The 23128-nt window shown below is 45.8% G+C and overlaps 1 protein-coding gene across 2 annotated transcripts in view; it reads right to left on the bottom strand.

Moving 5' to 3' along the window:
• CLCC1 (chloride channel CLIC like 1) overlaps positions 1–9842 on the bottom strand; it is a 118080-nt gene extending 108238 nt beyond the window's left edge. For both annotated transcript variants that reach the window (XM_040359833.1, XM_040359834.1), the window contains exon 1: positions 9736–9842. The gene's annotated coding sequence lies outside the window, so the exon portion shown is untranslated. The remainder of the gene's footprint in view (positions 1–9735) is intronic.
• Between the last annotated feature and the right edge of the window lie 13286 nt (positions 9843–23128).

Genomic DNA, 23128 nt, shown 5'->3' with positions numbered 1-23128 from the left:
TAGAGCAGGGGTCTCAAAGTACCGGCTCGCGGACTGGTAAAAAATGGCCTGCAGGCAAGGCCGATCCTGGACTTTTTTTTTTTACTGCTCATGCTCCGCAGAGGGGGAGGCGCCTAACTGCGTTGCCTTTCCATCTTCTCTGTTCTCTCCACTGCACGCTGCTGCAGCCCAGAGAGAGAACAGAATGGAGGAAGGCACGGAGGAAGGATCCGCCCATCGCTTCGCCCACCATGCACTGATTATCGATCAGAGACCCGATCCAGGGTCCTGCTGCTACCTCTGTGTGTGTTCTCTGGGTGCCCTGTCACAAGGCCTCTGTGAAAGCCAGGAGGAGAGGACTCAGGCAGACGATCCTGTCTGCCAGGAGAGGTGAGTGAGCAGGGAGTATTTTATGGAGTGTGGGGGGCAATTGTGCAGTGTGGGGAAGATTTGTGCAGTGTGGGGGGGGGGGGATTATGGAATTTTGGGTGTAATTATGGAGTGCGGGGCTATTTGTGCAGTGTGGGGGGGGGGGGTAATTATGGAGTTATTAATGCAATTACTGACACCAGTGCTGGGCATAGTATAGTATATTATTGCTGGTATAGTTTGTTTTTGAAGTTTTGAAAGTTTGCATGCGGCCCCCGTGGGATTTGAAAACTTGTCATGTGGCCTTCAGGCAATTTAAGTTTGAGACCCCTGGTGTAGAGTGTCATGAGTTAGATAAGAATAGACCAGTATTTACATAGTGAGATAAATAATAGATTTGTTTATATCTTGTTAAGTTAGTTTAGTGAAGTCTTAAATCATATTAATATGTATTAGTATATAGTTACTTTATTGAAATTATAGTTGGTAATATAAGTTCATATAGTTGATGTTTGGTTAAGACATTATCAGCACATTACTTTAAGTTTAGAGCGTTACATGTGGGCTTGTCAATCAAACTCCATATGACTCTCTGAGCGAATACTTTCGTTTGGTATAACATATTGCTGAGTTAGCAGAAATTAATGTGTGCCATACAAGGGTCTAAGTTTCTGTTTGGTGATGACGTTCATTAGTGCTGCAACTAACGATTATTTTCATAATCGATTAGTTGGGCGATTATTGTTTCGATTAAATCGGATAATAGCCTTTAAAAAAAAAAAATATTTGCATTTTTACATTTCTTTGGGCCAATTTGTTGTTGGGCAGATTACAAAACACAAATTGCGGCAAAAACACATTACATGCTTTTCTGCAGCTTCTCCATTGAAGTATATTGAACCAAAAAAAACAAAATAGCACCATTTTGCGTTAAAAAGTCCTTCCCTTTCCAAATACGCAGAAGCTGAAAAAAATCATGGATGTGAACGTGTCCCATAGGAAAACATGTAAATTAACTGTAGTGCGTTTCTGCAAAAAGCACCAAAAACCAAAAAAAACAAAAATAAAAGTACAAAAAGAGCAAATAATCGCTACTGTAAGGGGTTAATTTTTTTACTGTGGGACAGTGAAAAAGAGATTTTTAATACAGCTTACCTGTAAAATCTTTTTCTTGGAGTACATCACGGGACACAGAGCGGCATTCATTACTATATGGGTTATATGGAGTACCTTCAGGTGTAGACACTGGCAATCTCAAACAGGAAATGCCCCTCCCTATATAACCCCCTCCCATAGGAGGAGTACCTCAGTTTTGTAGCAAGCAGTATGCCTCCCAAAATGGTCCTCAAAAAAGAGGGGTGGGAGCTCTGTGTCCCGTGATGTACTCCAAGAAAAAGATTTTACAGGTAAGCTGTATTAAAAATCTCTTTTTCTTTATCGTACATCACGGGACACAGAGCGGCATTCATTACTATATGGGATGTCTCAAAGCAATGCTTACAATGAGGGGAGGGAGAACATCTCCAAGACAAAAGGATTTAATTTAGAGATATACTCAAATCATAATAAATCCAACTTAGTTGAGAAAAATAATTTTAAATTTTAAATTTAACTCAAAAAAGAGGAGCCCCCGGAATCCGAGGGTCTCAAACTGCAGCCTGCAGCACTGCCTGCCCGAAGGCAGTATCAGTATTCCTTCTTACGTCCAACTTGTAGAATTTTGTAAACGTGTGGACAGAAGACCAGGTTGCCGCCTTGCAAACTTGAGCCATAGAGATCTGGTGGTGTGCTGCCCAGGAGGCGCCCATGGCTCTAGTAGAATGAGCCTTTAATGATACTGGAGGAGGCAACCCTTTCAAGCCGTAGGCCTGAGTGATTAATTGCTTAATCCACCTAGAAATGGTGGACTTTGCAGCTGCCTGCCCCTTCTTGGGCCCATCCGGTAGAATGAACAGCACATCTGTTTTCCGGATCTTCTTTGTAGCTTTAAGATAGGCCTTCATGGCCCTGACAATATCCAAGGTATGCAGCAACCCTTCCTTTCTGGAAGTAGGTTTAGGGAAGAAGGATGGTAATACCAAATCCTGGTTCAAATGAAAACTGGATATGACCTTCGGTAGGAAGGAAGGATGAGGGCGGAGAACGACCCTGTCCTTATGAAAAACAAGATATGGTTCCTTACAGGATAAGGCCGCTAGCTCCGAAACTCTTCTTGCGGAAACTATGGCAACCAAAAATACTAACTTCCTTGTCAGTAGAACCAAAGGAATTTCAGCCAACGGCTCAAACGGTTGTTTCTGTAAACTTGACAGAACAAGATTTAAATCCCACGGACAAAGCGGGGATTTAACTGGAGGTCTAATACGTAAGACCCCTTGAAGGAAGGTCTTAACCAGCGAGTGGGTGGCCAGCGGCCGCTGAAACCACACTGACAGAGCAGAAATCTGTCCTTTGATTGTGCTTAATGCCAATCCTTTATCCACTCCTAGCTGGAGAAAACTTAATACTCTATCGATGGTAAATTTGCGAGAAAGCCATCGCTTGGACTCACACCAGCCTACATAGGCCTTCCAGACCCTGTAATAAATCACCCTAGAGACCGGTTTCCTGGCTCTGATTAGGGTAGAGACTACTTTCTGAGACAGACCTCTACCCCTGAGAATCAGGGATTCAGCTTCCAGGCCGTCAAATTTAGATGCCGTAAGGCAGGGTGGAGGATCGGACCTTGTGATAGCAGGTCTGGCCGTAGAGGAAGAGTCCAAGGGTCTCCCACTACCATCTTTAGGATGAGTGAGTACCATGCCCTTCTGGGCCATGCTGGAGCTACCAGGATGACTGGTATGTGTTCCACCCGGATCCTGCGCAGCAGGCGGGGTAGTAACTGGAGCGGGGGAAACGCATAAAGAAGTTTGAACTGATGCCAAGGGCAAACCAACGCATCGGTTCCGCAGGCCATCGGATCCCTTGAGCGGGATATGAACCTGTCTAGTTTCTTGTTGAGTCTCGATGCCATGATATCCACGTCCGGCACTCCCCATCTTTGGCAGAGTGCTTGAAAGACTTGTGGATGCAGAGACCATTCCCCCGGCCATAGAGTCTGGCGGCTTAAGAAGTCCGCCTGAAAGTTGTCCACTCCTGGAATGAATATTGCCGATATGCAGGGCACATGCGCCTCTGCCCATAGGAGAATCAAGCTCACCTCTCTCTGAGCGGCTTGACTCCTGGTTCCCCCTTGGTGATTTATGTATGCCACGGCCGTGGCATTGTCTGATTGAATTCTCACCGGGAACCCCTGCAATTTTGACGTCCAAGCCCTGAGGGCTAGTCGAGCAGCTCTGAGCTCCAAGATGTTGATGGGCAACTGCTTCTCTGGCTTTGCCCAAGTACCTTGGCGAGTGCAACCATCCAAAATTGCTCCCCAGCCCGTCAGGCTGGCATCTGTGGTCACTATCTTCCAAGCCACTGGGCTGAAAGACTTCCCCTTCAGTAGATTCTGAGGGTCTAACCACCAACACAGACTTTGTCGGACTCTTGATAAGAGCGGCAACGGGATATCCAAGGCCTGTGGCCTTCTGCTCCATGCTGACAGGATGGCTGCCTGTAGGATGCGAGTGCTTAGAACCAGTAGGATTAATTCCTTGATGGCTTTTACCTTCCTCAGAGGTAGGAACACTCCTTGTTGTTCTGTGTCTAATCTCATGCCGAGATATTCCAACTGCCTTGTGGGCTGGAAAGCTGACTTTTCTCGATTTAGGACCCAGCCGAACCTCTCGAGGTATTGGACCGTGAGGGCCACTGCTCGCTCCAAGCCGGGAGACGAGTGGTCTATGACTAGGAGGTCGTCCAGGTATGCTAGGATCGTGACCCCTTGGATCCTTAGCTTGGCTAGGATCGGAGCTAGGACCTTCGTGAACACCCGGGGGGCCGTAGCCAACCCGAAGGGAAGCGCCACGAATTGGAAGTGACGCGAAGCCACCATGAAGCGTAGATATCTTTGATGTGGCTGATAAATTGGAACATGAAGGTAGGCATCCTTTATGTCTATGGACGCCATGAAGTCGTCCTTCTGGAGTGTGGCAGCTGCTGACCGCACGGATTCCATCCGAAATGAGCGGATCTTTAGATATGCATTTACCATCTTTAGGTCCAAAATTGGCCTGACATCTCCATTGGATTTTGGGATGATGAATAGGTTGGAGTAGAAACCCAGCCCCTGTTCCAGGACTGGTACCTCTACTATTACTTCCTGGGAAAGTAGATGATCTAATGCCGATCTTAATGCGGCTCCCTTTTCCGGATCGTTTGGAATCCTCGACTTCTGGAAATGAGGAGGAGGAAACCTTAGGAAATCTAATTTGTAGCCTGTGGCCACGGAAGACCGTACCCACTCGTCGGGAATGCTGGCTTCCCAAATCTCTGAAAAGAGTCGCAGCCTTCCCCCCACCTTCGTGGGTGGGGGGCGCCCCTTCATAAGGTTGGCTTGGGGGCTGGTTTTGCTGGTTTGCGAAACCACTGCCTTTTGCCTCTAACAGCCTGTCCTTGTGATTTGCTGTTGAAGCCGAAGTTTGCTTTTGCAGGAGGCCGTCGATACTGCTTGGCATTAGAGGGCCCCTGCCCAGGGGAATACTGTCGTTTAAACGCAGGCCCCTGAACCTTCTTCTTAGTTGGCAAGAGAGTACTCTTGCCGTTTGAAATGGTCTGAATGTATTTATCTAGGTCTTCTCCGAAGAGTCGTCCTCCATGGAAGGGGAACCCTACCAGGAGCTTCTTGCATGGGGGCTCAGCCTCCCAGCTTTTTAACCATAAGAGTCTTCTCATATGGATAAGGGATAACGATAAACGTGACGCTTGCTGGATAGAATCCTTGATTGCGTCTACCGTAAAACATATGGCCTTAGGGACATCCGAAAATTCTTCTGCCTGCTGGGCAGGAATAAGTTTAAGCATCTGCTTAAATTGATCCGATAATGCTTGAGCGACCCCAATCGCAGCCACAGCTGGCTGTACTACTGCCCCTGCAGTAGTGAAGGAGTTCTTAAGTAGTGCTTCCAAGCGCTTATCAACTGGATCCTTGAACACCTGTATGTTTTCTACAGGGCATGTTAACGATTTGTTAACACATGAGATGGCTGCGTCCACTGCAGGAGTAGCCCATCTTTTGGAAAATTTTTCTTCCATAGGATATAGGACAGAGAACTTCTTAGGTGGTAAGAAGATCTTATCTGGCTTGTTCCAATCTTGGAACAAAACTCCCTCTAATAGAGGATGGATCGGAAACACAGCATTGCTTTGAGGCGCCCTCAGTGAGCCCAAAGCTGAAACCGTCGATACCTGGAGATCTGGTACTGGCAAGTTGAATGCCCTATGGACCAAGTCCGACAATCCTTGAATCCACCAGCTCTCCCTCAGGGAGACTGCCCCAGACTCCTCTGTATCCGGATCCTCGATCCCTGAACCTACTTGGTCCTTGTCCAAGAGGTCGTCCAATTCCCCTGAGGAAAGGACCTCCTCTTCTGAGGGTCCGCGCTCGGGCGACGGAGATCTATTCCGCTTACTGCCCCGCATAGCTGCGGCTATCATTTTACCCATGCTTTTCTGCATCTCTTTTAAAGAGGTGAGTAATACCTCCTCCGTGACCATCTTAGGGTTGGACTGACCCGCGTCAGCTCCAGCCCCAGATCCCGATGGCCCCAAGGCTCCCTGTGGGGAAAGCAGCGGCATAGCTTTGTCCGAGACCTCAGACTCTCTGGGGGAATCCCCACCTCTTGTACCCTTGTTTTTTGATGCCATGGTACAATACCGAGGTACACCTGCTACTTATTGGTACCTGGGACTTATAAATAGTTAAATGCCCAAACACCTGTTTGGGGGATAAAAAAATGCTTCCTCTCCCCTAGATGACACTTTTTTTTTTTTTTTTTTTTCAAATCTAGGAAAGAAAAAACATTCTGTCCCCCTGAGTAGTATTGCAAGAAAAACTATGAGATGGAAAAGAAACAGCCTATTCCTAGGCTTGAAAACAGTCTTTCTGAAGACTGCAATATTCTTTCTGGCCACTGTGTGTCCTCGGCGCCCCGTGCTTGCCGTTCTGGTCTTTCCTCCTCAGTTCCAAAGTATTGAATGAGCTATATGGAACAAACAAGGAAGGGCCGCCCCTTCCTTAGCCACTGACCCGCCCTTCCCCCCCAGCAATCTCAAACAGGAAATGCCCCTCCCGACAGGGGGGGGTGGGGTTGGGAGGAAGGGACCTCTCTGCTCCAGCAAACTGCAGCCTGCAGCCTGGAACCATGAGGAGGTCAGCGTTTTGCCTGCTTTGCAGGCCGTGAGGAGGAAGACTGAATGGAGCATCGCCTGGAGGCTTGCAGGTAAGCACAGCTCTCTGACACACACATATACTTTTATATCACACAGGCCCCACTCAATGCTTTTCCAACACTACAAGGGAGGTCACATCTTATGGGGAATAATACATATAGAGCCATCCTATCTTTATGATATGTGACTAGTTTGCCAGATGCAGTGCATAACTTTAGGCATGTCCCCTGTGACCCCCCAGAAAAAACCTGCTAAGAACCAAGTTCCGCAAGTTTTCCCCTCACTTACCTGCTCCATGCCGCAGGACTTTGCCAAGCAAGAGGCCCAATCTTCCCCCATCTCGGTGGGGATGTCTAGACCTTCAGGCCCTGGGTTCCTATGAAGGATCCACTGTCCTGGGCCCATATAGCACTCTGGCAACAGAAACATTAGGCACCCAAAGGTTTCTAAGTTCTGGGCCCAGGGTCCAGCTCTCTAAAAAGAAAAGCATTATGGGCTATACCCCAAGGGTTTGGGGTCCGGTTACTGACCACTTTAGCGCTGAGGCTTTTTTGGACAGAACCGGTTAGCTCACCTAATCCCAAGGATGTGGAGGCAAGCTAAACCATGACTAACACCTAAGACACTGGCGGAAAAACTGAGGTACTCCTCCTATGGGAGGGGGTTATATAGGGAGGGGCATTTCCTGTTTGAGATTGCCAGTGTCTACACCTGAAGGTACTCCATATAACCCATATAGTAATGAATGCCGCTCTGTGTCCCGTGATGTACGATAAAGAAAGTAATATTTACAGTAGTGATTTGCTTTTTTGTACTATAAAGGGCTAATTTTAGTTTTTTTAACCCCATTATGAAAATTGTAATCGATTAATTTCATAATCGATTAGTTGTTTCGGCCTGAACGTTCATATGTATAGATAAGCCTATGCTTTCAGATGGGTGAACACACTTGCACAACGCACTGACACGAACACACACGCACTCACTCTCACCCACTTGGAGAGATAACACTGACATATTTACACAAAGTCTGACAAGAAGAATTTTACCAGAATTTCCTGCTTCTTCTTCACTTGGGACAAGACAATATGGAGTTTGGAAGCAGCACACATGCTTTCATAAGCACCATCTATTCTATTTTATATATTTCTACCTACACTCAACTAAACTGTTACTATTTATTCATTGCATTTATGATGCCACCTGTGTGACATTAACCTCACACTTTGTTTTCAAGTCAACCTGACTATGAATGTTATTCATTCAGAAACGCCCTTGAGATACAAGTATACTAGATATTAATACCTATTCTTCAGTCTGCGAGCCAGGCCTTCTCGTCCACATCGGTAGCTGATCTCACAAATGCCCTTCTGGAAGAATGGTCAAACATTCCCATAGACACACTCCTAAACCTTGTGGATGGCCTTCCCAGAAGAGTTGAAGCTGTTATAGCTGCAAAGGGCGGGGCCAACTCAGTATTGAACCCTATGGTCTAAGACTGGGATGCCATTAACTACTTCCCACCCGGCCACGGTATATATATATATATATATATATATACGGCCGGTTGGGCGCTCTCTCCTTCTGAGTGCACTTGTGTCACCCGGACACGGTGCACCTCAGATCAGCAGGAGGGCACTGCGATTGGCCTTCCTGATCACATGACGGCTGTGTCCAATCACAGCCGTCATGTGATGTAAACACAGAGCCGGTTGCTAGGCAATAGGCTCTCCTCACACAGAAGTTGTCGGTGAGGATAGGAGAGGGATCACTGCAGCCCGGCTAGTGAGCATGAGCTGTTTTTTACTCACTGATCACCAGCCTAGTGTCCCCACAATGTAAAACACACATGTCCCCACATAGTAAAAAAACACCTGTCCCCCACATATGTAACAGTAAAATCACATGTCCCAATGATCATCTGCACACATATGTCCGTGATCACCTGCGCACATCTGTACATGATCATCTGCGTACATCTGTCTGTGATCACACAAACCAATTATTATACACTCAACAGGATTTTTTTTACCAAAAACATGTAGCAGAATACACCCTGGCTTAAATTTATGACAAAATTACATTTTATTGGATTTCTTTTAAAATAGAAAGAAAATATTTATATTTTTCCCAAATTTCCGCTCTTTTTTTGCAAAAAATAAAAAACGGAGTCATAAATAAATACCACCAAAAGAAAGCTCTATTTGTGCAAACAAAATTATAAAAAATTCATTTGGGTACAGCGTAGCATGACCGCGCAATTGTCATTGAAAAGTGCGCTGAAAGCTGAAAATTGGTCTGGGAAGGAAGGGGGTGAAAGTGCCCAGTATTGATGTGGTTAAAGTTCATGTGCCCTAATACTTTTAGTAATATAGCGTATGGTAAATATCGCAGTGCACGCCAGAGCGAGCGCAGTAATTCTGGGCCCGTTATTAATAGTTACCTCTACAGTGATGACCTACAGAGGCTTTCAAAGTGTCACCGATGGAAAAATTTAGAGGATCAAAGTTTGTTGCCATTTCACGGGTGGAAGTCATTGTAGGGGTGACATGCTGGGTATCTAGTTGGTGACATGCTGGGTATCTAGTTGGTGACATGCTGGGTATCTAGTTGGTGACATGCTGGGTATCTAGTTGGTGACATGCTGGGTATCTAGTTAGTGAGAATTGTCTTTCATTTTTTACCATGAAATTGGGTACTATATTGTATTTGTACAATACATAAAATTAACTGTTACATATTAACTGCATTTACTACAAAAAGACATAAAAAAAATGAAAAAATGGTGCCCGATAACCCGGTGCACTAATATTATGTGACATTACCCATTGGCACTACTTTTTATTTTTTAACACGTGTGTAAAAACGGCTGTGACAGCAGAACGGCTGTGACAGGACTTTCCCATAGCAGTGCCAGTACAACCCGAGCATTAGACTGGGGAATGTTCAGCACACCGGTGACCGGCCACTCGCCATGTGATAGGAGCCGTGTAAAGTTTATATTACTACCACAAACGTGTGACCCTTATCTGCTGTGACATCATAAACCACACTGTACAACACTGACTGTACCTGCACCAAGGTAACCGCCTAGTTACACTCGAGTCCTCTCTCGGCATCTATTCTCTTCTTCCGGGAAGCCAAGACTCTCACGCCTCTCCACACATCACCTGACCCACCAACAGCCAATCCTCATTCTGGGACCGCCGCCTCATAGATCACATGACTGCAAAGCAAAAGTATATGCAGCTACACTGAGAGTGACAGTTCCTCCGGTGCCGCGATCGACGCTACATAGTAGAAAAACAAACATTGCATATAACAAAGCTAAGGCATGGCACAATGTTGTCACGCTGATCTTTGTGGCCATTCCCAGTAAACATGCTTTACCGATATTACTGGAAATGACGTAATATCGTTGTTCATCTGGGCTAAGCAAGAGACATTATCCATCACGCTTCCTTTATAGTTCATAAGTATACCCCTATCGTTTAACCACTTCAGCCCCTGAAGGATTTACCCCCTTAACCACTTGCCAAACAGCCGCCGCAGTTTTACTGTGGCAGAATGGCACGGCTGGGCGAAACAAGGTTACCTTGCGTCGCTTTGCCTCTTGGCCACTAAGGGCGCGTGCGCGCCCCCCCGCAGCGTGTACACGGAGTCAGTGCGATTGCCCGGGGAATGCGATGACCAGAAAAAGAATTTTTCCTGCGCTTGTGCAGGCGGTATTGATGTAAAGTAGGGTGACCAGACATCCCCAGTTTCAGGGGACAGTCCCCGGATTGAGGACACTGTCCCCAGACCAAGTCTGTCCCCGGTTTTGTCCCCGGATTGGATTTGAACAGGGGCTGTAGCAATTTCAAAGACAGTCAGTGCAGAATTAAAAAAGAAAAAAACATCTGAATTGCACACCTCCACTCCACCACTCCTACTAGCTTAAGGGGGGGTATTTTTCTATCTGTGCCCCTTTCTGATGATCATGTGCTGGTCGGAGCGGAGGGAATATTTCTTTAATTTCGGGTGCATGTCCATTCAGCTCTCGCATGTTCTTCTGCCTTGGCTCAAGTCCCGGCCTATCCCCTTGCCTTCCCTGGCGGAGGGATCTTCCTCCGCACCCCACCCAGTAGTAGCCGGGGGGCCGGAGAGTGAGACTTGACAGGCTGTGAGGTGGGCCGCAACAGGGAGAGATGCTGATTGCCACCATTACTAGTAAAAAAATAAAATATGTCCCCGGATTTCATTTTAAAAATCAGGTTAAGCCCCGGACCTTTAGGCAGCTAAATGCCCAAGCCAGGTTTTGCGATTCGGCACTGCGTCGCTTTAACAGACAATTGCGCGGTCGTGCGACGTGGCTCCCAAACAAAATTGGCGTCCTTTTTTCCCCACAAATAGAGCTTTCTTTTGGTGGTATTAGATCACCTCTGCGGTTTTTATTTTTTGCGCTATAAACAAAAATAGAGCGACAATTTAGAAAAAATTCAATATTTTTTACTTTTTGCTATAATAAATATCCCCCAAAAACATATATCATTTTTTTTCCCCTCAGTTTAGGCCGATACGTATTCTACCTATTTTTGGTAAAAAAAATCACAATAAGCGTTTATCGATTGGTTTGCGCAAAATTTATAGCGTTTACAAAATAGGGGATATTTTTATTGCATTTTTATTAATTTTTTTTTTTTACTACTAATGGCGGCGATCAGCGTTTTTTTTGTGACTGCGACATTATGGCGGACACTTCGGACAATTTTGACACATTTTTGGGACCATTGTCATTTTAACAGCAAAAAATGCATTTAAATTGCATTGTTTATTATGAAAATGACAGTTGCAGTTTGGGAGTTAACCACAGGGGGCGCTGAAGGAGTTAGGGTTCACCTAGTGTGTGTTTACAACTATAGGGGGGTGTGGCTGTAGGACTGACGTCATCGATCGAGTCTCCCTATAAAAGGGATGACTCGATCGATGCAGCCGCCACAGTGAAGCACGGGGAAGCTGTGTTTACATACGGCTCTCCCCGTTCTTCAGCTCCGGGGAGCGATCGCGAGGGGGCGGCTAGAAACAAATAGCCGCGCCCTCGTCCCGGATCGCTCCCCGCGGGTTTCCGACCGCCGCATGTACCGGGGGGGGGTCCCGATCGGACCCCCGACCCGCGGAAAGGCGGGGACGTACATGTACGCCCATATGCCTGTACGTGCCATTCTGTGGACGTACATGTACATGCGGCGGGCGGCAACCGGTTAATGTAAAGTGGAAGTCATTTCGGATGGTAGGTAGGGTGACCACATTTCCAAACTACCATTCAGGGACACCTTCCCTTTCCAAAAATCAGCTTGTGCTGTAACAAATCACAGCACAGTGATTGGGCACAAGAGGCGGGATTTATGATTGCTCCAATCACAAGCAGGGGGCGGGGATTGTGCTCCTCCAGGCCTTCCCGGCCAGGATAAGTACTGTCAGTGAGTAAAGCGGTGATGTGGCGGCCTTTTTTGGGGGCATCAGATTGGCCAGGGGGGGGGTTTGTCTGTGTCAGTTTCATTCCGGGACACTGTATTGTCCTGGAGTGAATGTGCCCGGGACAGACCTGCAAAATGCGGCACTGTCCCGGGAAATCCGGGACACGTGGTCACCCTAATGGTAGGTTGTGGAAGAACCATGCGTATCCCGCTGCCTAAACTGACCAGGGATGGTCCGAAGAGAGCCAAGTGAGAGAAGAGGAGAAAGGCGCGTGATCTAACGCATGGATAAAAATTATACAGTTTATTCTTAACCCCTTGCCTACAGGGCACTTTCACCCTCTTCCTGCCCAGGCCATTTTTTAGCGCTGTCACATTTTGAAACACAATTGCGTGGTCATGCACCGCTGTACCCAAATTAAATGTTTATCATTTTTTTTCCCCACAAATAGAACTTTCTTTTGGTGGTATTTTATCACCTCTGCGGTTTTTATTTATTGCGCTATAAAGAAAAGAAGGACAAGTTTGAAAAAAATCACAATATTTTTTACTTTTTGCTATAATAAATATCCAATTTTTGTAAAAAAACAAAAACAATTTTTTTTCCTCAGTTTAGGCCGATGCGTATTCTTCTACATATTTTTGGTAAAAAAAAAAATCGCAATAAGCGTATATTGATTGGTTTGAGCAAAAGTTATAGCGGCTAAAAAATAGAGGATAGATTTATGTCATTTTTATTAGTTATTTATTTTTTACTAGTAATGGCCGGCGATCTGCGATTTTTATTGTGACTGCGATATTGCGGACTAGGGGTGTAACGGATCGTCACCGATCCGTGATCCGAACGGGCCACCCCGTTCGGATCGGCACACCACACGATCCGCGGATTGCTCCGGAGCCTCGGCCGTAGGAAAGTCCCCGGCTTCGGCCTAGCTCCGGAGCTGGCGGCCATCTTGCTCCAGCCCAGTGGAGAGCGTGTGCTTGCCAGTGACCCTTCACAGCATGGGACTGAATTCCCCTGGCTGCTCCGACAGAAGCGATGGATGTCACCGACTCACCCGTGATTACACAGTAATCTGTAAGTGTCTGGAAGGGGGAACGGCCAGCCTCTGCTCTGCAGATAAGATAATGTTAGGTGAGGGATCGGGAACAAGTGCACTGTATAGAGAGGTGAGAAACTAAGCCAGCAGTGTGTGTTCAGCTTGTTACTTCCTCTCACTCACTTTCTCCTCTCCCTAACCTGCCTGCTTGGAATGCCGTGCTGAAACAATCACACCGGGCTGTGAGGGGATCATGAGAGTCCTTAGGAGGGGTGGAGAGGGCTTAACCTGTCAGTGTGTGCTTGTACATCGCTACTGTCTGTGTGTGTGCTACACTGAGACACTTCCCCCACTGTATACACAGCATGTCACAGTACACCGTTCCTTTGCTTCACACACACTGTATGGCATTGTCCAGGTCCCTGTTTAACCACTTCAGCCTCTGAAGATTTACCCCCCCCCTTCCTGACCAGAGCATTTTTTTGCGATACGGTACTGTGTCGCTCATATATTTAGGCCAATATGTACTCTGATAAATGTTTTTTGGTAAAAAAACAAATAGTTTTTTTTGTGAATAGCTGCGTTTAATGGCACCTTACATGCTTGCTAATGTGACAGAACTTCTCTGATATTAATATTTAACTTAATGTGAAAATCGGAGGTGTTCTGTCACATTAGCACGCATGTAAGGTTTGCTGCAGATTTTAAAATGTAACATGTAAACAGTCCGTCAGATTTACATATTCTGTATTTAAGCTCCGTTTGTGTTGAAAATAACTGAATCTAAAACTCTGTTGGGTGTAACAAGTTTAGTATTTTTTTTTGCTGATCCGAAAAATGATCCGATCCGTGACTCCTGATCCGAGGATCGATCCGATCCGTGAGTTTTCTGATCCGTTACACCCCTATTGCGGACACATCGGACACTTTTGACACATTTTTGGGCCCGTTCACAATTATACAGCAATCCATGCTATAAAAATGCATTGATTGCTGTAAAAAATATGACTGGCAGGGAAGGGCTTGACACTAGGGGGTGATCAAGGGGTTAATGTGTTCCCTGGGGATTGATTCTTACTGTGGGGGGAGGGGACTGACTGGGGGGGGTGACCGATCTGTGTCCCTATGTACAAGGGACACACCATCGGCCTCCTCTCCCTGACAGGATGTGGATCTCTGTGTTTACACACACAGATCCACGGTCCTGCTCAGTTACTGGGCAATTGCGGGTGTCTGGCCGACATCGTGGCCGCCGGGCACATGCATCGGGTTCCCAGTGATGCGGCAGTTGCGTGCCCTCTAGTGGCTCGGGAAGGCGAGGACGTCATATGACGTCCTCCCAGAACGAGAGGGTCTTCATCCCGCCTTCATATGACGGCAGGCGGTAGACAAGTGGTTAAACAAAGTAGATAAATAAATAAATGGAAATTACTATTCATAGAAGCTAGGTTACAAAGTGTTCATTTAAAATAAATTGTGCCCATAATGCTCAATGGTAGGCTACCATTGAGCACAGTGCCGATCCTGACCTCCCTGGGGCCCTAAGCAAAATGACATGGCACATTAAAAATGAGAATGGGGGGGGGGGGGGGCGCTGACGACAGTGACATGTCACATTAAAGAAAGTTGAGAAGCGGGGGGAGGGGGTGTTCTGCTGTCGGAAATAACTCAGCCAGCGAGTTTAGAAGCGGGGTGAGGGGGCGAAAATGACTTCTCACCAGGCGGGACCTCTAGTACTTTGGGGGCCCTTCGCAGCTTTGCGGGGCCCTAAGCGGCTTGCATAGTGAGCCTATAGGGAGGATCGGCCCTGATTGAGCATTTGCCCATGCATGGGCACAATTAATTTTAAATGAACACTTTGTAACCTAGTTTCTATGAATACGTAGTAGATTCCTTTTATTTATCTACTTTGTTTAAGAATAAACTGTATCATTTTAATCCATGCGTTAGATCACGTGCCTTACTCCTTTTTTCACACTGGGCGTGATGACCACAGGCACCTGCGATCGCTTGTGACAGAGCGAGAATCGTGATCTGTGTGTGTAAACACACAGATGACGCTTCTCTCAGGGGAGAGAAGATTGATCGTGTGTTCATACAATGTATGAACACCGATCTCTCTCTTCCCCTAGTCACCCCCATCCCCCCTACAGTTAGAACACACCTAGGGAACACATTTAACCTCTTGATCTCCCCCTAGTGTTAACTCTTTCCCTGCCAGTAAAATTTATACAGTAATCAGTGCATTTTTAAAAGCACTAATCATGTCAAAAGTGTCCGATCTGTCCGCAGCAATATCGCAGTCCTGATAAAAATTGCAGATCGCCGCCATTACTAGTAAAAATAATAAAAATGCCATACATCTTTCCCTTATTTTGTATACACTATAACTTTTGCGCAAACCAATCAATATATGCTTATTGCGATTTTATTTTTTTACCAGAAATATGTAGAGGAATATATATTGACCTAAACTGAGGAAAAAAAGTTTTTTTGAAAAACAATTGGGATATTTATTATAGCAAAAAGTAAAAGATAGTGTTTGTTTTTTTCAAAATGGTTGCTTTTCTTCTATTTATAGCGCAAAAAAAAAAAAAAAAACACAGAGATGATCAAATACCACCAAAAGAAAGCCCTATTTCTGGGAAAAAAAGGATGTCAATTTTGTTTGGGTACAGCGTCGCGCGACCACGCAATTGTCAGATAAAGCGACGCAAAGCCGTATCGCAAAAAATGGCCTGGTCATTGAGCAGCCAAATCTCCCGGGGCTGAAGTGGTTAAAGAGGAACTGCAGTCTGCTTACATAATTTGTAATAAAAACATCTTTGCCATTCTAAAGCTTCCTTTCAACCCCTTTGCATATTATTTTATATTAGGGCTGTTACTGATCAAAATTTTTGTGTTCGATTAATCGTTTTTTTTTTTAATCGATTAATCGACTAATTTCGATTAATTATAATGCACATACAGATCCAGCTACTTTTAGCTGATCTCCTTCTGTAAAAAATGGAGGGTTGGGACTTTAAATGAGATGCGATTATAGCAGTCATTATGGAAACAATTTTTATATTTTCCATATATATACTTAATCGCATACTGCTATAATCGCATCTCATTTAAAGTCCCAACCCTCCATATTTTTCAGCTGATCTCCTTCTTGCAGGCTGATTCCCAGTGCAGCTACCAACCACTGGAAAAATGGATAGCAGGATACAAAAAATACACAAAGGCAGCGCTCGATGGGAATAGCATTAAAACTTTTATAGTCTTCAAGTAGGTAACAAAATAAATATTGCATTGGAGATAAAATCAATGTAGCTACATAAACTGTAAAAATGGTGCGAGTAATACCAAACGGTAGCAAAAGCAGTCATAAAAACATGTAGCTAAGTATGATAATGGTATAAAAATGTGTACAACGATGCCACTGCTGAATCCAGATGAGGAGAGGTTAACATCAGTCCGTTGGCATGTAGATGTCCCTTGAAGGGAACTATCACAACTCCCAGTGGATGGCTGTAGAATCCCAGGTTGATAGATGGAAGTGTAAGGCCCCATACACACGAAAAGCAATTACAAACACCTCTAAACTCACGTTTTCAAATGCAAAAACCGGCGTTTAAAACGCCAGTTTTTGCCGCGAATTGCGCAGCGTTTTGCCGCGATTAGCAGCGTTTTACCGCATTTGCGGCTGTCAGCGCTTATCTCAAAGACATTGTAGACCCTCCCAAAGTTTAAAACGCAAAAATAAAACGCTTTTGAACCCAAAATTTTGCGTCTGAAAAAACGGACATAAACCTAACTGCTTTAAAACGCCAAAAAACGTGATTGTGTGCATGGACACATAGGATAACATTAAATGTGTTCAGGGGCAGTTTAAAAAAATGCCCATATGCCTCTGAACTCGAGTTTAGCAGCGTCTCGTGTGCATGGGGCCTAACAGCCCTTGCGTGTGGCAGATAGTAAGGTCCCGCCGGCATGCAGATATGAAGGCACAGCAAAGGAGCCCTTCAGATGGACACGGCAAGCCTTGCCGGTGTCCGTGATGTCACCGGATCTCCGACGGAACTCCCTGAAGGCCCGGAAGCCGGCGGAGAGGTGAGTACCAATCAAAATAATTTTGATCAATCAAAAAATGATTAATCGATGAATTAATAGTTAATTTCCACAGCCCTATTTTATATATACTGTGATTCTGTACTTGCCAAATATGCTGCAGAAATCTCCCTGCTTTCTCCCACAAATAGAGTTTTCTTTTGGTGGTATTTGATCACCTCTGCAGTCTTATATTTTGCGGTATAAACAAAAAAAAAGCAACAATTTTGAAAAAAAATAAAATACATTTTACATTCTGCTATGAAACATATCCAATAAAAATATATGAAAAATCCTAATTTCTTCATCAGTTTAGGCCAATTTGTATTCTACTACATATTTTTGGCAAAAAAAAAAACAATTAGAGTACATTGATTGGTTTGTGCAAAAGGCATCATGTCTACAAACTATGGAAAAGATTTAGGGACTTTATTAAAATTTTTACTAGTAATGGCGGAGATCAGCGATTTTTAGGAGGACTGTGACATTGCAGCAAACAAATTGGTCACTAAGTGACACTTTTTGGGGACCAGTGACACCAATACAGTGACTAGTGCTAAAAAAATGCACTGACACTGTATAAATGACACTGGCAGGGAAAGGGTTAACATCGGGGGCAATCTAAGGGTTAAATATGTTCCCTATGTGTGTTTTCTAAATGTGGGGAGGGGGGATGCTGACACTAGACAAACAGAGAGATCGGTGTTCCTGATTTTTTGGAATCACAGATCTCTATCTTCCTCTGACAGAATAACGGTCTGCCTTGTTTACATAGGCAGACTGCCGTTCTGTAATTCCCCCGAATGATCGTGGGGATCCACTGATTGGCTTCTGCTGTGTCCAATCACAGCGGTAGTGGGTTGCCAGCGGCGCACGTGTGTCCCAGACCAGGGAGCGTGAACAACGTACAGATACGTTGTTTCACACAACCGGTCCTCCCTGCCGCAGTATATGTGCAGTGGGCACGCGTGCGCCCGCAGCATGTACACGGAGCCGATGTCCCCCGGTTCTCTCAGGGGAGAGGAGATAGATTGTGTGTTTATACAACGTATGAACACCGATCTCTCTCTTCCCCTAGTCACTCCAATCCCCCTACAGTTAGAACACACCTAGGGAACACAGTTAACCCCTTGCTCGCCTCCTAGTGTTAACTTCTTCCCTGCCAGTGACATTTATACAGTAATCAGTGCATTTTCATAGCACTTCATGGCTGTATAATTGTCAATGGTCCTAAAAATTTGTCAAAAGTGCCCGATCTGTCCTTCGCAATATTGCAGACCTGATAAAAATCGCAGATTGCTGCCATTACTCTTTTGTTTATAGCGCAAAAAAATAAAAACAGCAGAGGTGATCAAATAACACCAAAAGAAAGCTCTATTTGTGGGGGGAAAAAGGACATCAATTTTGTTTGGGTACAGCGTCGCACGACCGCACAATTGTCAGTTAAAGCATCGCAGTGCCGTATCGCAAAAAATGGCCTGGTCATTAAGGAGCCAAATCTTCCGGGGCTGAAGTGGTAAAAGCGATATAACACATTTATTATATTGTAGCTCACAATTCTTAGATGTGATGGCTGTATTAGTTCTCTTTTTTAGTCTTTCTTTCTTTTATTTTCACCAGGAAAACTGGCCAGTAAGTCTGTTTAAAAAAAAAAAAAAAGTTCTCCTACAGATGTAGCAGTTATAAGTGTATTCAGCATTGATCTGATGCTACATATGTCCCCATCTCCTCTACACTCAGAGCGATCAAACACCAGTTCTCTGAGCTGAGAGCGTCAACTGTCAGTCACCAGCTTTCTGCTCTGCCCCTCCAGCTCTCACCGGAGAGCTGGGCTGGGGAGAAGAGAAATCGGCTGGCTCAGTCTCCCAGCAGACCGCTAAGAGGCTGAGTCAGTGGCCAGTCCAGGATTCTGCTTGGATCCTGACTATAAGGTCGGAATTGATCCAGCGCCTGGACTAACTGAGTGATGTCAACTGACAGTGAAATTTAGCCTCCTGACAGCTGAAAACAGGTCACAGGAGCGCAGAACGGACTGCACTTTTGTGATCTATAGCAGAAGTAGTGGCAAAAAAGCTTTGGCCCTACTTCTTCTTTATGTTTTTGAAAAACAGACTTGCTAGTTGGAATACCATGTAGGCAGGCCCAGTTTATTTTTTTTACTGCAGGTGGGGTTCAACCGCAGCGGCTCTGGACAGGAGAGGAAGTCAGGAGGAACTTGGTTCCTCTATGGTTTTCTGGGTCATTGGGGAAGTGATCCGATTGGATGCTGTTGCCCCATGTGACTCTGGCAGCCATTTTGGGTCAGGCAGAGCCCTAATGCCCTAGCTCCCAGGTTTGGTGCACTTTATGTGAGTGGGTATTGCAGGGAAAGGTTTCCCGTCTATTAGGTACTAGTACAGTACTAGCGGTAGCGAAAGGTTCCTGACGAGGAGGGAAAGTATAGTCGCACCTCTTCTAGATATTTTCCCCATTGGACCCGAAACGGCCAGGCTGCATTCTGCCCCTCTCTACAGATACTTTCATTTGGGCTGGGACCCGCTCTGTTCTTGTTGCTGTAACTGTGAGAGCACATGGTTGGGCAGTCTATCCACTGGGATTGTTGTGAACCGTTGCTGCATTACTACTATACAAATTTATTGCACCTGACTGAGTGAATTTATTGCCGCCGCACCCCACCTACACTTGGTGGCAGGCAGCAGGGTATTTCCTTTGCAGCGGATGATCCACCTTAGCCCTAAAATAGAAGTTCAATGGCTCTTATATTCCTCTTGCAGAGTGGGAGGAGAGGCTGGAGAGTGCCGCGTGCCTGTACCAGGTCCCGCCCGGCTGGTGGTGGGCTTGCCTTTTAACGCTTTTATGACCAAGGCCCGCTACACAGTGATGGCGTCGATGGAGGAGAAACAGGCTCCTCTAGAAAAGATTGTGTCACGTTTGGAGGGCAAGTTTGGGGAGAAGCTACCTCTGCCAGAGCTGTGGTGAAGGTTCTTCCTGGGCAAACAGCAGAAGGATGAGAGCCTTGGTCACTATGTGGTGGCCATGTCGAACCTCCGGAGGCGCCTAGAAAAAAGAATGTATGCGGCTGCGCTAACGTTGCAGATTCTGACCACATACTGAGGGACCAATTCATTACTGATCGGAAGGCAGGTCCAGTGCTGAGGGCCCTGCAGGAGAAAGTTAGGGCACAACCTACTACTTCCCTCCACGATACAGTGATGGATGCGGTTACACAGAAACAAGAGCAAGCAGACGCATCAGTGGCAGTAACCAAGATATTTGAAACGGGTGGTACCTTCTTCAGCCTTGAAACAGGCGGTAATAGCCTCTAAGAAGAACTCACCTGAACCCAATAAGGGCGAGAACCCATTGCTCCGGGGTCCCGAGATAGCTGGTGGTGTGACTGTTATGGACAACTATCCAAGAACTGTGGACAGTCTTGATTTTTGAAAACCCATTCAGGCCGTCATTAACTCCTTCATGCCTAAGCCAATTGTTGCTTCCAAGTTAAAATCCATATTTTTTGCTAGAAAATTACTTAGGACCCCCAAACATTTTATATATATATATTGTAATAGTGCGAGTCCCTGTCACTATAAAAAGGGGGCAAAAACTGACACAGAGTCTGCATGTCAGTGGACTGCAGAACTACACAGCATAGCAAAACCTGGAGAAAGCTGCCAAAACAGTTTTCTCTGTTTCAAAGCTAAGTTCGAATGGGGCTGTGTAGTTTGGAGATCCTGCAGAGACTTGGGGGGGATGGGATCTCCAACCCTGTGTCCAGGTATTATGAATAGCCAGCAGGTTGTGTGCCCAGGTGCACACAACCAATATAATGAGAGACTGGTGAGAGCAGAGTGGAGAGGAAGGTGGAGTGTGTGCCAGCTGGTGTCTCTGTGTTGGGATAGACGCTGTGTGCGTTGAAGGGCTTTGGAGCAGTGTGCATCCAGGACCGTGGGTCTGGAGGAGCTGCTGGTTTGAGGGACCAGTACCTGTGGCAGCAGTGCCGTTAAAGAGTAGCCAGGTGGGCTGGTATTTTCAGTTGTCTCTGAATATTGTTTAAACCCCTGCGTGGGATTCCTGTGTGGACTTTTGTTTTATTTTTCCTCATTTAATAAACGTGAGCTACCAGGCCCTTAACGTTATATGCCTGTTTGGTGTCGACTCACTGCACGAAAATGCATCTACCACAAGAGTTAAACAATATATATATATATATATATATATATATATAAAAATTTGTTTAGCAGAGAACCTAGAGAATAAAATGACGATCGTTGCAATTTTTTATGTCACACAGTATTTTTGAAGTCATCTTTTAAACGCAATTTGTTTGGTAAAAAGACACTTTCATGAATAAAAAAACAACAGTAAAGTTAGCCCAATTTTCTTGTATAATGTGAAAGATGATGTTACGCCGAGTACATAGATACCTAACTACGGTACTTAAAAATCTCCATAGGCAACACTTTAAAAATGTCTACAGGTTAGCAGTTTAGAGGCACAGAGGAGGTTTTGTCTAGAATTATTGCTCTCGCTCTAACGATTGCAGCGATATCTCACATGTGTGGTTTAAACACCATTTACATTTGCGGGAGCGACTTGTGTATGCATTCACTTCTGTCTTCTTTAAAAAAAAAAAATCTGATCATTTTTATTGCTGTCACAGGGAATGTAAACATCCCTTGTGACATTAATAGACAGTGACAGGTCCTCTTTATGGAGAGATCTGGGGTCTATAAGACCCCAAATCCCTCCTTTGCACTTAAAAGCATTCAAAACGCCAAGTTTGGCAGTTTTGAACACTGTCATTATTTTTAATTTGGGCCTTTAAGTATTCAGTAAACCAGAAGTGATGTCATGGCATCACTTCTGGGTTACGAGACCCGATCAAAGCCATTTCCGGCTTTGTTCGTGTCTCCGGCCAGCCGGCAGACATGACGGCTGGTCGCTCGGGCCTGACCCAAAATGGTTGCCAGAGTCACGTGGGACGGGAGAGCATGGGTGAGCCGCAGAAGGCGGCGGGAGGGGGGAACGTTTTCTTCCACTCCTTGGGATAACAGCCCAGCGGCTGCTAGCCTCATTGGTTGTTATCCCAAGAATGCCAACCACTTGCTCTAAAAAACGGTAACAGGGTGATGCATGCAGCTGCCCAGGTACAGCCCCTTAAAGCAGAGGCCGCATATTTTCGGTCGGCGTGAAGGGTTAAACGACTGACTCCCGGAGAAAGGGACAACCCGCAGGACAGACAACTTCAAGTCCCATAAAAGCTAAAGGGGTGGTTGCTCCAAGCCCAGTGGTCTCTGACCTAGTCAACGGTCTGCACCTTGGACCTGGCCAGTGGTTACTGCCAAGTTCCCATATGGGAACAAGACAGGGTGAATTCTGTATTTATTATACCCCTGGGCCTGTTTGCGTTTAATCACGTGTCCTTCAGCTTCAGTAACATCTCCAGAACCTTTCAGCACCTAATGGAGAGATGTCTTGGGGGGGTTTTCATTTTGAGACTGTACTGATTTACCTCAATGAACATGTTATGGAAGAGCTGCCACTGCGACCAGGGGATTGGGTGTTGATCAAGAACACCAAGCACGCTAGCGGAAGCAAGCTGGAACCCAAGTGGGAGCACACCCCGTCCTGGGAGGTGGGGCAGCCTTTCCCACCTACCCCAGTCTATGAGCTAGTCTCTGAGGGGGCCGAACCTGTCAAAAAGAGACTGCATGGAAACACGCTAAGACCTTGTGTGTTGACTGGGCCTGGATGCCCACCGATGACAAGGAGATATTTGACGCTGCCAATCCCCCCCCCCCGTACTCGAGTCTCCGGCTTCCCAAGATCTAGAGCCTGACACCGAGAGTCGAGAGACTGGAGGCCATTCCT

The sequence above is a fragment of the Rana temporaria genome, chromosome 7 (genome assembly GCF_905171775.1).
Source record: "Rana temporaria chromosome 7, aRanTem1.1, whole genome shotgun sequence".
Taxonomy (NCBI): domain Eukaryota; kingdom Metazoa; phylum Chordata; class Amphibia; order Anura; family Ranidae; genus Rana; species Rana temporaria.
The sequence above is the reverse complement of the archived record's forward strand: the minus strand, read 5'-3'. Positions and strand labels throughout refer to the sequence as shown.